We start from the raw sequence: 17,747 nt of genomic DNA, 5'->3' as shown, positions 1-17,747 counted from the left end.
CCGACCCGCATGTACCCAGAAGCACAGCAAGGAGTGAGGGGGGGGGGCACACAGGGGCCCCTCCAAGCTAGGCAAGCAGAGGGAAGACGGGCAGCATGTGGCCCACCTACACACTCAAGACCCTGACAGAAAAGCAGTACAAATAACACAAGCACGCTGTGGGGAACTGGGCGTGTTGTACTCTCAGGGAGAGGTGGGGCACATATGTGATAATAAAAGTTGGAATGGATTCTTGAGATGGAGGTTGAGAACCACAGAGTTAATTAGTAGGATGGGCCTAAAAGTGGCCCAGGCACCAAAGGAAAAACGTCCCATTGTTGCAAATAGCAATTCATTTCTTTTCTGCCAAAAAATGTCAGTAGTACCCAAGGGACTGGTCAAATGTGTTGAAAATTCTGCAAAACTACTAGCTGCATAGTGAAGTAATTAATGAAAGTGGCCCACCTTTGCCCAAAAACTGGCCTATTTTGACCCAAAGAACTGGCCACATTAGCTTGTTGGCCATGCAATTCGGGTGCTGCCCTATTGCCCTATGGACCAGTCCGAGCCTGGGGGTGGGGAAAAGAGAGGTGAAGGTAATGACCTTCAAAAACGTTGCTCGATACATTTTAGTTAGCCTCTGACAAGTCAGATATCCCCACGGACCCCGTCCCAAAATAACTTCGCTCATAACACTTTCATGCCACACCTGTATATTTCCTGCTGCTGATTGCCCTGCGACCTTGTTGACGCTTCTTGTGTTGTGTTTTAATTGCCACAGTTCTCTTAGTAATTTGTACATATATAGAGATCAGCTGTATGGACACACACACATCTAGTGGTTCAGAGTACGTATGTCTGTGTTTTGTAAAGTACCTAAAAGTCCCCTGATGGCCACTTCATTGTGTTTTATGTGCACCACTGGTTTCAGAACCCATGTGTTCACTTACGTCAAGAAATGCCCCTTTTCAATTGCACCTTTTGCTTTGGACAAGTTCCAGACTCCAAATGTTTTTGTTTCCAATTCCTTAGCAGCAATGACATCAGCAGAACTGTGAAGGTAGGAATTATCATTCAGATTTTGGTCACACCTGACGCCAAAGATCAAATAGCAGTTGCATTGGATGTCCTTCGAATTAGTCCTATATGTTCCGGTTTGCATCTTGACACTAGAGTTTGCACCACAACTAACCAGCTTGTACTATTACATGTAGAATGGGACCTGCTGATGACTTTATATTATTTGGAGAGATAGACTGTCCTGCATTAAACATTATAGACACACTTGCTATGGTTGAATGGAAAATGAGCTAGCCAAAATCTGTAGTGATTTATAAATAACTAATTTCCAAAAGCGAATATGCAGACAGTACAATGGGAGACGTCAAAGGAACCAGTAAAGCAGAAGACAGATTTTCCCATGGTGTGGTCGTAATTTCAGCAGGTCCAAGAGGACTCCTTTCCAGATCAGAAGGTGAGTGGTTATTTCACTTGAATATGTATCAAGAACAATAATGGGGTCGCTCCGGGATGGACCGAGTGCGTGAGATGAGATTTAAAAAGCTGCCTTGTCCATCTCGCTAGCGCTGTGCTCCCCCACTTTTCGCGTTGTCCTATGCATTCATGATTGAAGGCAATTTTTTGTTGACTTTTAAGTGGAAGACTTCCCAAAATGAAAAGTGATCCCTGCACATATGGAGTTTTTAAAGTAAAGCAAAGGGGCAAGGAAATAGCTTAATCATTACACATGTTTGCATCATTTTGATAATGACAAGGGTCATGACTCGTATACATGCTGCATTTGGGTCATTGTAAAACATTGTCCTCCTTGCATATTCCTGCTCTGTGTATCCGCTTGGGTCCCAGTCTCTTTATGGCGATTCTGGAGCTCCCGGGCGGTTTCTCCAGATTCACGCAATGCAGGAGTGACACCCACAAGATTCCGGACAGTTCCTGGGTTTCGTTGCAGAGTTCCTGCTCTAGGATGGAATCTCTGCAGAATGGGGTGGATGCAGACAAAGCCACGGACAAACTGCTGGCCTCAGTTTTCTACCGTGTCCTGTCCGTTGAGAATGAGGGTGCTTAGAGGGGCAATATGCTGTTCCTAAATTGATGGTAGTCCCTGTCTTTTCTGTATCCATAGGATCTGGCTCACAAGCGCTCCTATCTGTGAAGCATCCAAGGTGCGCTTTATGCAGAGGCGCTGCAGGACTGGCAATCTAGGTTCAGACCCATGCGCAGTGCTGAAACATGCATTACACATCATCAACCAAAGGGGTGATTGTCACGTGATCCTATTCAAACTCTCTGTGACATTCAACACTCTATCGAACACACATTACTTACATGTTTGAACAGACGCATTGGATTCGTGAACACAGTTCCTGATTGGTTCACTTCCTATCTACAAGACTGACAGCAGCTGGTTCAGGTGAATAGTCTCAAGTGATTACAACATCCAATCATCTGCGAGCGTTCAATAGGGATCTGTCCCATCACCATATTGAACCTCTGCACTTAGCCTTAAGGACAGTGGTCTGCAAACTGTGGCTCACCAGATGTTTTGGACTACCATTCCCAAGATCCTTCAATATCATTGGCTAAGGCTGGTGGGAGTTGTAGAAAAGCATTTCCACTGAAGAGCCAATGGTTAAAGCCCCCTGCACGAGAAGCTCTCCTCTTGGACCCTGGCATCGCCATACAATAAAAAGCTGATGATACATAGCTATACTTAAAGGCCAGCCACATTGAAGACATCACATAGCCGAAATGCTGCATTGCAGTCATCCAAGTGTGGGTGGCAAGCACGTACATAAAACTCATTCCCCCCAAAACAGAGTTTGTGCTCCTCAGAAAACAACAGCTAAACAACACTCACTCGTTATACCTGTATAAGTTGAGTATCAGGCTGCCCCGAAATATGGAGTTTGAGGTAGGATAGTAAAATGGACATTAAAACGGAAGTGTGGGAGTTGGACCCCCGAAAGAAATCCTGTAGAATGTATTCAAATGTCTACCGCAATGTAATATCATAGGTTTCCTTCTCAGAGGATTGGGTTCAGGCGGAAGCGATTCCTGAGTGCTAAAACGCTTCCTGTAGTGATCGGTACAAGTCTGTTATGTTCTGTGAGCTGTGAGGCTGTAGGGAGTGTATGGAATGATATGATGCACGTGGAACCTGGTGTACTGGGAGTTCCTGGAATGACTGTCGGGACACTTTGAGAGAGGCACAGGAACCTGAAGGATGCTGACATACAACCTCCTACTTCTGTGCTACACCTGTAACTAAGAGATAATAAGCAAACATATTCCTTTTACAATAATCTGGTCTGGAGTGGTTCCTGATTCACCTGTCACTTACCTTAAGAGTGAGGATACCTCACTTCCTATCCACTGCAACACATCCTTAAAACAGCACTTTACTAAAATAAAATGGTGCAGGGTAAGCTAACACTTCTCCATGACCTCAAATCCTTCCTGAAACGCACAGACTCCAGGACCACTGACCAAACACTGATACTGTCACACCTGGATGGGAGAAGCACACCCCTGACAGGCGCCGGAGCTACAGCCCATGCTGCGCTCCAAATGAAACAATACACTGCAGCTAGATCATTTATTTATTTGTTTTATTTATTTATTTATATAGCGCACAAAACCCAGGGGTATCTAGGCACTTTTACTTAAGAGATTGGTTGCAGTGCTTCAGGTTACAGAAAGGAAGTGCATATGGTGCTTACATAATGAAGGAACATATAGCAGTAATACAATACACGCAAAGTGCAAAGGAGAGTTAAAGGTGAAAACATTAATAGAGCTTTACCCCATGTTGCAGGGCGGCAGCACACACAAATGCAAGAGACAATTCAGGGAGAAAAACATACAGCCTTACACCATGTCATAGGGCAGTAGCACACACAAATGCAAGAGTCAATTCAGTGGGCAAAAACATGGAGCCTTACCCCATCTTGCAGGGCGGAAGCACACACAAATGCAAGAGTCAATTCAGTGGGCAAAAATATGGAGCCTTACCCCATGTTGCAGGGCGGCAGCACACACAAATGCATAAGCCAATTCAGTGGTCAAAAACATGGAGCCTTACCCCATGTTTTAGGGCGGCAGCACACACAAATGCAAGAGTCAATTCAGTGGGCAATGTCAGTTTTGTAGCAGGGTTATTCGCCCTGGGGCGCCCTGGTAGCGGACAGGGAGCAGACAGGGGCCTTTGTCGTGGGCCTTAGTACTGGTGGCTGGCTCCCACCCCCCGGTTGCTGTGATTGGCCTATAAGGCCAAGGCAACCAATGGGAGGGGGAGTCGGGCCAGGCACAAGAAAGAAGCTTAATAGGCAAAGTGGAGCAGCCATTTTGGAGTGACTGACCAATGTCACTGCCCAATGCACAGGTGAACAAAAATCTTCATAAGACCCACATGATGGAATTGAGCAAGGCTGGGGAAAATGTCTCAGAACTATCCCCCTGCTGCATTACAATTTTGTAGCATTTCGGATAAAAAATTACAGAGTTCGCACAGTGAGACAATGCACGCTACAATGTCAGGGACGTTACCCTTTCCCTGTGCGCGCTGCTCAGGATAGATCTCCAGGCAGGGATGGACTCCTGCACCCACTCGGCGATACTCCTTCCCAGGGGAAGATGAATAAATCAGGAAATTGAATGTGAGGGGTCTCGTCGTGGGCTTTAGTACTGGTGGCCGGCTCCCGCCTCTCATGGCTGTGATTGGCCTATAAGGCCAAGGCAACCAATGGGAGGGACAGTGGGGCCAGGCACAAGAAAGAAGCTTAATAGGCAAGCTGCCACCTTAGGACTGGCTGCCAATGCTAGCCCAAATCATCTTCAAAACCACCTCCGTCACATTAAAGGCAGTATCAACAACCAAGGGCATTCCTACCTAGCTAAAAAGCTAGAGATTTCTGGGAACTGTGCTAATTCACAAGCCGCATTATAGAGACTCTGGAAGCCAAACAATTGCAGTATGAAAAACCCAACAGCAAGGCTTCACCTGGCACACTCCGGCACTGTTGAACACCATCCCACCTGACATCGCCTGGCACAACCTCGGAACAATTCTGGAGAGAACTGGAGACCCCACTGTTACACGGCTTCCACTTGCTACGTTTTTTTGGATTCACCAGTGTTTTTTTCAGTGTATTTCCTGAGAAGGAAAGGCATGAGCGCCTCGTCTGACCATCTCAACCAAAACAACAAAGCTCTAGATACAACATGAAGTTAAGGGGTTCTTCTGGTTTCATAATATGCCAGGGACACCAGGTAAGTAGGAGAGTTTGTTTGTTTGTTTATTAAATTTATATAGCGTGCCTGACCCGAAGGTATCTGGCAACGTTTGCGTAGGGTTACATGCTACAAGGCATAGAATACAACAAGAATAAGTACAGGCAGTTATTTACAGTGCATATGGTCAGTTATTTACAATGCACTTGGTCAATTAGGCAGCATATATTATCTATTAATTTACAAGCAATTCAGTAACAATAGAGAATGAACTGCCAGGTTAGACATCAAGAGAGATGAGCCAATCTTTGGAGTATGTGTATTACATAACCAGTTGTTTAGTTGTGACAGGAAAAACACTGGACATCCATCCAGCCAGCTCAACCGATTTAACTGACACACTTAAAACACACATGGCAGTCATTCACTGAACACTCCGTGCTTACATCATGACATTCCACCAAGAAACCAATAGACAGCAGAGTCACCCACAACCCTAGAGACAACACCACCCTTGAAGAGAATCATAGATAGGAACTTAATTGCTGTCTTGCAGCTGTCGGTGATTGTTTACACCAGAAACGGAACTCTTCGAGGAGTGGTAGGCTGCTTAGCAACATGGCACTCTACACATTGTTCTGTCTGATGTGTCTTCTTCCAGTGACAGGGCTGGTGAACTTGTCCCGGGACAGCAGGAACAGTAGTCAAGAACACCCAGAGAAAGACAGCCCTTGAGATGGTTCCCCCGACAGATGATAGAGGAGGTGTGATGCAACATGCAGATTGCCACAGAGTGTTTGCAAATCCATGCTGCCCCCACGGAGGAGATAGCTCAGTGATAACTATAAATAGACCGTATCTGGTTGCTTTTCCATCCCCCACACCACCCCTCTCGCAGTCCAGTGCCAGCTTTTGACTGAATGCCAGAAGTAGGGCCTGATTCACAAAGGGTTGCACTGGACCACTTAAGGCATCCCAAGGATCATCCCTGATTTGCAACTGATGCCAGATATGTAGAGCACCGGGCCGAAGCACATCTGGAGATCCCTGCAGCATCTCTGAGATGCTCACATGCAGCTGCGATTTACAAAGAAGCGCCCAATCGCATCTCAGGGATTCTCCAAGGATCTTGCAATTTGCTCCAGCGTTTGGCTTTGAAAATCAGGCAACGGCAGCTTGTGAGAATCAGTGATACCCCCTGGGATCGCCTGATTGGCTCCATTGTACATCTTTGAGAATCAGGCGCATAGTGTGCATTTAAACAGCTCTTATAATTAGAGCTTCCAACCACTGTAAAACAAAGGTCATCAAAGGAGAAGCAACATTTGTGTCTGCTTCTCAACCCTGTGGTTGTAGTGTTTCTGCAGTACAGCCTAATCCGCACAGTATTTATGTGATATTGCTATTAAATGTACACACTCTAATGTTAAAGGCTTTAGCATCCTTCACTGTCAAAGCCTCCAGTGAGTTCATAAAGGATTTGAGGTGTGTGCTTCAATCTCGAGACAGAGGCACTCAATTGTACAGGCAGTGCATCCTGTGTAATAGTAGCAAGCACACATCTACATTCTGCATATTTATTCTGTGCACTTGCATTATTTATTTTAGTTCAGCATTTTTCTGCCCGTTGACATGTGGGTGGAGAGGGCCCCACAAGTAACAGGTCAATGTCCATCCCGATAAGGTCATGCTTGCATCTTTTATCCATTAGTGCGCCTCTACCCTTCTTGACACCCACGGGATGGGGCAGGAGGCGTGAGGTCAATAGAGGTGTTGGGCACTGAGACGTTTGCTACTTGGGGCCACAAGGCACCTGCATTTCATGAGCGTGCCCTGCCAGATAATCAGTAATGGTTATATGGAAATCCATGTTTCGTTGAGTTATGTCCATATAGTTGTTTAAGGTGAGCCCGCAATTAGATGTACTTGGTTCCTGTTTATTACGTTGACAAAGTCCCCCTACAACTGTTGCCACGTGAAAAGGTATGACATCAACTGACAACATTGCTTTTTATGTCAGCACTGAAATGGAATAACATATCAAGGTAGCTCATTTCTAACACCTAAAAAGCTGGTGATGTGGTGTCCCTGGGTGACTGGTGTTGTTATTCTTAAGCACCAACTGCAAAGCCTTGGAGCCCTATGTTGTGATCCGTGCTCTCTTTTCCAGTGAATGTGGAAAACCTCCCATCTATTGGATTTAATGGGAAAACAACTGCTCCCGTTAAATCCTATGGACAAAGGGATCCCATTTGTCTGGATGCAATGTACTGGCTGGGAGATGGATGTTGGAGCTGCTCTGGGCCCTATAAATCCATGTGGAGGTGAGAAGTATGGGGAGTGAGGAGCTGAGTGACCACGTCAGATGTAATAATTGAACACACTTGTGTTAAGTATGTATAGTAATAAAAAGAAGTCCATTAACTTCAGTGAGTCGAGGTCTATTTTCTATGTCTGTGCTTAATGCAATACTGTGAAAACTCCAACTTGGACACATTTTCAGCCTTCAGATGTATTTACTAGTTTAAGTACTCTTAATGAAATTGCAGGGCATTTGCACAGAATGTGCTCTAATTTCACAAAGAGTACTTCAATCAGGGCCATATGCCAGCAAATACCTTTTAACTCTGAAAATCGCGTGCAAGTTAGGGTTTGCACACCATTGCATAAGACATAATAGAAAGACCTCAGTTAACAAAGTTGAACAAACGTCTTTAAACTGTGTGACAAGGGAAGTACCCTGCCTTGTCAAGAGGGGAAGGGAACCCCTCTCTGCTGGTGGGAGGCCTACTAAGGGGAAATCCAGAGCCAGTCCTGCCCCTGAGATGGACGGTGGCAATTGAGGGCCCCAATTGCTGCCCCCTCTAGTGTCAGCATGTTTCTAAGCAGTCCACCTGTTTGAAAGGCATGCCTCTGCAACACGATACTTGTCAGTGTTCTTTCTTTTCTCCTAGTGAAATCACAGCCAGAAGCACCTGGTTTGGAGCAATGTACCAGTGATGCACTCCTGTCCCCGGGATTCCTATGTCTGCCCCCTACGCCCCGCCTCCCCCTGTGATTCGTATATGTTCCTCCTGCCCCTCTCCTGTCCCCCTTGATTCCTATTTTTCCCCCTCTTATCCCGTGTTCCCACCTCCTTCCCCTGTGATTCGTATGTGTGCCCCCCACCCCCTCCCGCCCACTCTGATTCCTTGTGTGCCCCCCACCTCCTCCTGCCCCCATGATATGTATGTGTGCCCCAACCCCCTCCTGCCCCCGTGATTCCTATGTGTGCGCCCACCCCTCTTCTTCCCCCCCTTGATTCCTATGTGTTCCCCCGCCCACCTCCTGCTCCCGTGATTCATATGTGTTCTCCGCGCACTCCTCCTGCCACCCGTGATTCGTATGTGTACCCCCCACACCCTCCTGCCCCCTTGAACCCTATTTGTTCCCCCTGCCCCCTCCTGCCCCATGATTCCTAGGTGTGCCCCCCTCCTGCCCCCTGTGATTCCTATCTGTGCCCCCCCCTCCTCCTACCCCCCTGATTCCTATGTGTGCCCCCACCCCCTCTCTTATCCCCAGTGATGCATATGTATTCCCCCCACCTGGCCCCCGTGATGCCTATGTTGTGCATTCCCCATCCCCCCTCTGTTCCCCCGTGATGTTGCTTGTGTCACCCTTCCCCTCCCACCCCTTTTTCATTGCTTGAGTTGTCTGGATTCACTAAGGGTTCACCCTCACTGACTTTGCCATCGCTTGGATTGACTTTTGGACACCTTGACTCTTGGGGCCTGGGACTTCACCCCCCTCAACTCACACCCTGGACCTTCCCTGGATCTCCCTCTCAGTTTGGCCCTGAATCAAGCTGTGCCCATTGGCATCGTGAATTCCTTGCCTACATTTTGTGTTCCCTTGCAACATTTGTGCCTCCCTGACCTCTGCAACTGTTCTTGCTTCCCCCTCGGCTTCTCTGCTCTTCCATTCTTTTTATTCTCTGTTTCTTCTCCTCTCCCTTCCCTCTTCTCTCCCTCTCTTTCCCCTCTTACTTTTTTCTTTGCACTTACTCTATCTGAATGGTCACTGGACCTACTATGTTAGAACTTTGTTCGTCTCCTCCCCACCTCCTTACTTGTCATTCCCCGCTCCCTCCAGCACTATCTGAAATGTCGTCAGGCCTAGTACGATAGCCGCTTGTTTTGTTCCTCTCCCCCATTCTCCTACCCTCTCCCTAACCTCCTGTAATTCTCTGGCTCTACCAGAAATGTCATCAGGACTAGTACGGTAGTCACCTGTCGTTTTCCCTTTCCCCTTCTATTTGTGTCTTAGCACTTGCACTATCTGAAATTTCGCTAGGCTGAGTATGATAGTTATTTTTCCACATTCCTGCTGTTCATGGCCTGTAAGAATGTTTTGTATTTTCCCTTCTTCCCTCCCTTGTCGGGAAGCGCTTTGAAACACATTGTGTATAGGCGCTATATAAATAAACCATCATATCATATCATAACAGATATAGAAATACATTTTTATACATGTGCATTCACAGCTATTGCCTTCGACAGCTTTTCTTTTCAAGCACAAGTGAATAATATAGAAAACATCACTGAACCTTTCAGATTGTGTGATAGGGTTAACATGTGTTTACTGCAAGTGCCATGAGAGGGTGATGATAAAGCTAGATGATAGAGGTACTTTTAGAATGTTTTCTTTTCTATGCTCCAGGATAAAGAAACTATGAAAAGCGTTAATTTGTGTCTTGTATTTACATACCACTCATTTTGTCAAAGCAAAGCTTTGTGCTATGCCAAGACGTGCAGCATTGCAATGTATCACTTGTTCCCTTGCTTTATTATGTAAAGACAGAACAGAGAGAGCAACAATTCAAAACAAAGTATGACTATTTGTCAAACTCGAGAAGTGTATTTTGAGAGGCTGCCACATTGAAATTGGCATCATGCAAAGAGTAAAAGATCACTCATGCACTGTCAGGTGTAAGAAGCAGATATGAATAGATTGTAATTATAATGACAACTTATACATGGCCTAATCTGAAGTTGCTTCTCTAATCAAATGGGAAACTTCCATATGAATTAATAAGAGGTCAAAGTGAACAGGCGCAAATGATCACCAAAGTAAGCTGATGCAGCCGGAAATTAATTTTTCAATGGGTGACACTGATGCTCCCTTCTCTTTGTCAAGGACAGTCACTACAAGGGCTAAAAGGGAAGCACCGGTCTTGTGTTTTCTTGTTAGAAGACAAACAAACAAAGTTCTAATGGCCAAATGTAAGATTCATTGGCCTCATTTCAATGGAAACAAACAGGATGGTCAGTGCAACTGAATACCTGCATGGCACCCCTCTGTTAGGATTGGATTGGCTAAGAAACAGTGTCAAGCAAATTAGCTGAAGGGGGAAGTCCTAATGTTTTATAAAGCAACAGTATGAAATGGAAAGGGCCCACTTCTCAGAAGAGGCCAAAGGCTGCATCACTCCAGATCCTGATGGGGCAGAGTTTAAAGGACTAAGTGATCCCACAAGACTTGATTGCCTGGGGAAGAGAGAAAGCGTTTAATGACTAGAACATGACACTGGGTCAATGGACCTAAAAATTGCCACTTTGCAAATTATTCCAAATTTGGATTTGTAATGCTTGCTTCAATAATTTGGACGCAAACCTAAATCACAGAGATGAGCTGCTTTAGAAACAAGAAGCAAACAGCTTTCAGATGTCTTCACCATGTGACAGTAAAATGCTCAAGAGGCTAAAACGTATCACTTAGCCAATTTTCTAAATTCATATGACTTTTCCAATATTTTGGGGGCGGCTGAAATAAGCCATTTGACACATCTTTGCAAAATATATTTTTCTTTTCCATGGTTACACAATTAAGGCACATCATGATGTATCTTTATTAGGTTAGCCTTTGGTTGGGAAACACTGAGTTTAAGATGGTATGAGTTTTGGCATATCATGCAAAGATAGCCTGTGCTGACCCTCGTCCTTCTCTGGCTGGGATAAGGGAATCTATCAAAGCAGAGAGGAAGGCCGAGAGGAATCCTTGGAGTTGGGATTTGCAATGCTTTACCTTTAATTTTGTATCTATGGCTGTAGATTGTGTTTAGGTTGTCATTGGTTAACTTCCCATAGAAGCCATGGACTTGTGATACGATCTTTAACCTGTCCCACCTAATTGGTTATTCAGGGGTTGGTCTTTATAACTACACCTGTTTCCTGGCTTGCCAACCCACAGCATCACGATGGTATGATTTTAAGTTTTTCTGTGTATTGTTTGATTATACTATTTTAATGCTCAAATGGAAAAACTATGCATAAATGCTGAACAAGAGAGTGAGAGCATTCTTAATGTGTTTCTATTAATGAGTATACAAGACACTACATATTGCAAGTACCAATACCTGTTGATTTAGTGATACAATCATGTAGGGAAGATATCGATAGCATCACATTGGTACATAATACTGTAGATGTGGATCCACAGCAATATTGCTGTCCAATAGTAAGCCTATCAGGTGCTACAGGTACAGCATTATCGTCTGCTGCAAAACCTCCACAGCCAGAGCAGGGCATCTAGACTGCCCTTATGGTGGATGCTAGGCTCTCGCTCTTCCTCGAGCTAAAGGAGGTATTGTACAAGTCTGCAATAGGGTCTGACCTAGTCTCTCTGTTTTTTATTGGTTTTGTGGGCTGGGAAGGATGACAAGTCTGGCCACAGGTCTTGATTTTTTTGCTTTAGCTCTTGGGGTTCTGTGCCCCCCTCCTGTGTTTGGGAGGAAGGAGGGAATGTATTTGTTATTGATCATTAAGAAGGGAATATGTGAATTGATCTTTGCTTGCAGTTGACATTGTCCCGAAAGGTCCTGTATCATATACTGGAAGGAGGTGAGATTGTCAAACAATTCCTGAGAAGGAGAGAGGTAACCACAGCAGTATCGGGAAGGTTGTAAAGAGATTGTTGGTGGTCGCATTTCTTGTGAGTCTGACTGCATCTGTCCTGTTTTCACTTCATCTTTTAGGGTGTTTAATCCAGGGATTGCAAGGGATTCTGGCGATTAGAAGCTAATGGGCATACCAGAGAGTGGCCAAGATTTGAAGGGAGACAGTGAGAATGACTTTGTGATAATCACCTTTTTTGTGCATGGGCATTTTCATACAGAATGGGAATCCAATGTTCAACATTTGGGAGGAGAAGTCTTCGGCCATCCAGATATTCGAGCGGCCAAGCCCCCAGTTGCAGTCTCCTATATTAGGATTTTATTTATGTTGGATTCAAGGCCGATCGTGGTTTTCATTTATTCCTTTATGCAAGAGATGCATTATCCAGGACTCTGACAGGCCGTTCCTATGGTGTTTTTTGGTGCTGTCTGCTCTCAAAGAAGACTCCAAGGGGCATGGAAATGGGATAATTTGCATGTTATCTAGGGTGATGTTGGAAACCCCGCCTCCTTTTTTAATGTTTCTGTTTTTTGTGATGATTTTGTAGCCCAAGTGGGGCACTGTATCAAGGAGTGTGGTATAGTTTTCAGTACACCACGTTTCAGATATAACCAAAATATTAATGCCCAATTCCTCCACGATCGTTACCTGCATTTTCATTGGAGATATAACATGTATAAAGCCTAGCCTGGAGAATGGCTTAGGCATAGAGGGTTTCAAGGATAGGGAACCTGAGCAGACAATGTGATTCACCCTCCTGTTGTGAGAGTATAACTGAGGGAGTGAATCTTTGTAAGCAACAAGCAAGCAGAGAGGATTACACTGTCAATCTTAGGATGGGTGATAGGATGGGTGTACGTACTGGGGGTTGGCTGGCTGCCGAGACTTCTACAGGATACAATGGGGGTTACAGTGTTATGGGCATTGGTGGTGGTAGTAAGGGTTGATAGCAGCTTTGCACCCTACTTACCCTTCTGTCTTGGTACAACAGAGACAAATGTGAATTGATGTTGTCGTTGCCTTGGCACATAACTGGCCCATTGTTGTAGATGCTAAGGATGTGTTTAGAGGGGCGGGTGGAAGTCACGTGTGTCCCATCTTATCCTTGCTCGGATTTTGGTTACTTGAGACACAGAAAAGAAGGGTTTAGGTGTGTTTCAATAGTTTGGTATGTTGTTTATCTACAAGTAGTATATGATTGACGGTTTCTTGGGAGCCAAGGTTAAGGTGGCTTTCAGCAAAGAAAGTATGCGAGTAGTACATGATTGTTATTTTTAAAGCATTTACAGAAGCTTTACGATTTAAGTTGGGTGGGGAAGTTTATTGAAAGACGGTTGCTGAATGGCAGTGACTGCAATTAGTCTATGACACTGTCGTGAAGGTTTAAGGGATACCTGTGATTGTGGACCAATGCAGGAACGGACAACATAAAAGGGACTAGTGAGGTGACAGTGGGGGATTTTGGGTGCAGTGCATAGGGAAGAAGGCTGACACAACAACTTCTCCAGCTAATAGGCAGGGTAACAATCAGTGAAATGCTCTACTTTCAGGTGAGAATGGTTTGGAGTTATTGTGTGCTAGACCAACTGACTGCATGGCTGGCAATGAAGAAAAGAAGAAAAGGAATGCAATATACAGGTGGCTGGAAGAGGCACGAATGAGCTGCTTTTTATATGTGAAATTGGGTGCACAATCAGCAGATAGATCAGATGAAGACTCGGGGTACGAAAAAGGTCTAGGAGGGAAAAAAAAGAAGACAGAAAAAACAAACCATCAGCAGATTTATGGTTTTGAAAATATGAGTGCTATCAAGACAGAAAAGGAAAAATATAGTTGTATCCTTTGCAATTGGGCCAACAATGGTTCTGCGCTGTGGAGTCGAGTATGGTGAGAAATCTGTGAAGGAGAAATCCTTGCTTGCATAAGCCTAAGCCTTAAGCTTGCAGTGGGCACTCCTTTCAGATTGGAGTGCTTGGATAGTCAAGTCCAAGCATAAGGAAGCAAATTCAAATTCAGACCAGGCTGGAAGAAGTGACAATATGGCCGAGGCAATAGTTGCTGGAGACATCTGATATGGATCCGTGTAAAAGAAAGAAAAGAATGGAAAGATTAGGGTTAATGGGTGACAATGGTAAGACTGAGAATGAATTAGAAATGTTATAAAGTGGGTGACACGTGTACTAGAAAAAGAAGCCAATGCGTTAGTCGGTTGCATTATGATTGGGACTTGTGATGGTGCAACACCAGAAGCACTTCAGTTGCGTTTTCCAACAAGTCACATACATCACATGATGTAAGGTAATACAAACATATGGTACACTCTTCTCAAAGATAATATGATTCTTCCAAAATGGATGCAAAGCTATAATAATGAAATTATTCACACGGACGTTAGAAGTGTCTCATTTGTATGGTGAACAACATGAAACAAGACAATTGTATTCAATACAAAGGTTCTTTTTTTGATTCTGTAGGATACATACTTATTGAGAGACATATTTATGTTTGTGATGCAATGAGGACGTATACATCCTGTTTAAAGGAACCTCGAAGGACCACCACCACCATAGTGGTCTAACATCCCGGATATAATTAAATAAAAGCTGAATGAAGTTGCAATTCCATTCATTGTAAAGCCACAATCCAATAACATCCTCCCAGAGCATAAATCAGGAGCCCAAAAGGGCTTGGCCATCTTCGTTGTGTTTGGAAATTATTGTTGCGCAAAGTGTAGATGCACAAACCAAGAGTAGCGTATCCACTCGAGGTTCAAGGTCCTTGCTTTAAAGTCGCTGAAGTCCTTTGGATTAAATACAGGTGTGTATCTTTCTTGTCTTCAAGATGCACGTGAGATTCATCTAACGTACACCTGAATAATTACATTATTAGTCCTTTAAATCTTTTTTGGAGGAAACATAAGAGCTTTCAGAAGTGTGCACTATCGGTCGGTATTACATCAAGCCCCATGCTATTTGTAATGAACTTCAAATAGTCAGCAGACATTGTAGAAAATGTAGCTCTGGAGATAGAGTCCAGGACCGCTCCCCTATTGGGTGTGGGAGATGAAAAAATAAGAACCACAATGTTAGAAGTGCTACAAGAGTAAGAGAAGAATACTCATCATGAGCTTGAAGTGGAAAAGACCAGCGTTAGCACTAAGCACACCTAATTAAATTAGTTGGATGGTGGGTTCGATAGTGGGTCAAGTAAATGAATGTGGATATTCCCAGGTGCGGGGGGAGAAAACAACAACCTTGGCATCTAGGTTGCGACACAATGGGGGTCATTCCAAGTTGGGTGGTAAGGGGAAAAATGATGCCGGTAAAGGACTACCGGCATCGTTTCCTGTTACGGCCCATTCTGACCCTCCAGACCATTATTTACGGCGTCGTAAAGTATGATGCCGTAAATAGCTGTTTAGTGGCGCGCGCCCGACACGCCATGCCGTAATTAGCGGCATGGCGTAAACCGGAGCTGATCCCAAGTAAAGTGGACATGGAAAAAACGGCCTCCACAAGACCGCAAAGTACCTTACCGCCATGGAGTAAATACCGGCATCGCCGAGAAGGTGTTAAGGACCCTGACCAGTGTTTCCAAGAGGAACAGGTGCACTCAATCAGCAGAGGTGGAGGCAATGGAGTCTGGCACAGCACAAAAGGAGCACACCCACACACCACACCCCCTCCCACACCAAGATGATATCAATAGTAGCAGCATTCCTGGAGCTGGAGGCCCTGCTTGCAAGGCAGCAACTACAACAACAGCAACTACAACAACCACAACCCCCACCACAGAGGATACACAGGAGGAGAAGGAGGGTGAGACAGGCCCAGCATGCCCTACCGGTGCAGCCACCATTACCACACCAGCAGCCCCCAATCCCCCGCATCAGAGCCACCCCCTTCAACCTCACACCAGAGCAGATCCACACCCTGTACCGGCTTGACTGGGACACCATTACCAGCATAGTGGACATGATGCATGATGATATAGTGAGCCGCATAGAAATCCGCACTGCCATCCCCCCTCTACTGAAGGTAGTGTCTGTGCTCCACTTCCTTGCCACAGGCAGCTACCAGCATACAGTGGGGCACATGCATGGCATTTCACAGCCCATATTTTCATGGATACTCAAACAAGTGCTGGATGCCCTCCTCACCCACACAAGGGAATACATATCCCTACCCCGTACTCCCCAGGAGATATATGACACCAAAGCTGCCTTCCATGCACTGGCAGGCATGCCAAGTTGCATAGGTGCCATCGACTGCACCCACGTGGAATTAGTGGTCCCGCATGCCATGGAGGTGCCGTATCGCAACCGCAAGCAATACCACTCCATCAACGTCCAGATGGTGTGTAATGCCAGTAAATCCATCACACATTGCAATGCCCGATACCCCAGATCAACTCATGACTCCTTGGTCCTGCGGAACTCAACACTACCACGCTACATGGAGCGACATGCCGGACGACGTGCCTGGCTGCTTGGTGAGTAACCTGAATGGGCCATGGCAGTGCATTGGGGCTGTGAGTAGGTCGCCTGTATACTCCACCTGGGTGGGAAAAGGGGGGGGATGCATACTCCACCTGGGTGGGACGGGGGGGTGCATACTACCTGGGTGGGAAAGGGGGGGATGCATACTCCACCTGGGTGGGAAAGGGGGGGGGATGCATACTCATCCCAGTAGTCATCTGCGGCCATGTAAGACTAGTACAATTCTCCACCATGATTGCACACACAATTACCTCCTTTCCACTTCCATGCAGGTGATGCTGGCTACCCTCTAAAGCCGTGGCTCATGACCCCGGCCCGCAACCCACAGAACAGGCACGAGGAGGACTACAATAGATCCCATACCCGTACACGGGTGTTGATAGAGCAGACCTTCGGCCTGTTGAAGGCACGATTTCGTTGCCTCAGCCGGTCTGGTGGGGCACTCATCTACAGCCACGAGAAGGTGTCCAAGATCACCATGGCATGTGTAATGCTACACAACATGTGCATCCGTTGGAACGTGCCACTGCCCCCTGACTTGGAACTGCTACCACCAGATGATGATGAGGGGGAGGAGGAAGGAATGGCATGACAGCAGCACGGTGCCGATGCACAGGAGGGACGTTCGGTGCGGCAATCATTGATTGGACAATATTTCTGACTCACAAGTCAGCTGAGGGTGTGAGGGTGAGAGGACATTGGGCACTGGGTGTGGGGATACATGTACACCATGCAATGTGCGACATTAAAAGACACAAGCAAAATGAGCAATGTCCACTCTGTTTTTTGGGAATGAACAACCAGTGTATTCAACATTTATGTAGGAACGTGTACAACAAAACCACCACCCTCACCCCCCTCCCCCTCCCCACCAACTCCCACACACACCCTCACCCCCCTCCCCCTCCCCCCCAACTCCCACACACACCCTCACCCCCCTCCCCCTCCCCCCAACTCCCACACACACCCTCACCCCCCTCCCCCTCCCCCCCAACTCCCACACACACCCTCACCCTCCTCCCCCTCCCCCCACAACAACCCCACAATAGTCCCATCAGTGCAACATAGGCCACATGTGTGTGGCAGTA

At 46.0% G+C, this 17,747-nt stretch overlaps 1 protein-coding gene across 1 annotated transcript in view; it reads right to left on the bottom strand.

Annotated features, from left to right (window-relative positions):
- SMPX (small muscle protein X-linked) overlaps positions 1-17,747 on the bottom strand; it is a 352,501-nt gene that overhangs the window by 308,353 nt on the left and 26,401 nt on the right. The gene's annotated exons all lie outside the window — the stretch shown is intronic.

Source organism: Ambystoma mexicanum, chromosome 7q, assembly GCF_040938575.1.
Source record: "Ambystoma mexicanum isolate Mex_15411 chromosome 7q, UKY_AmexF1_1, whole genome shotgun sequence".
In the NCBI taxonomy this organism is placed as follows: Eukaryota; Metazoa; Chordata; class Amphibia; order Caudata; family Ambystomatidae; genus Ambystoma; species Ambystoma mexicanum.
Note: the sequence above shows the minus strand (reverse complement) of the source record. Positions and strands in the feature narration are given on the sequence as shown.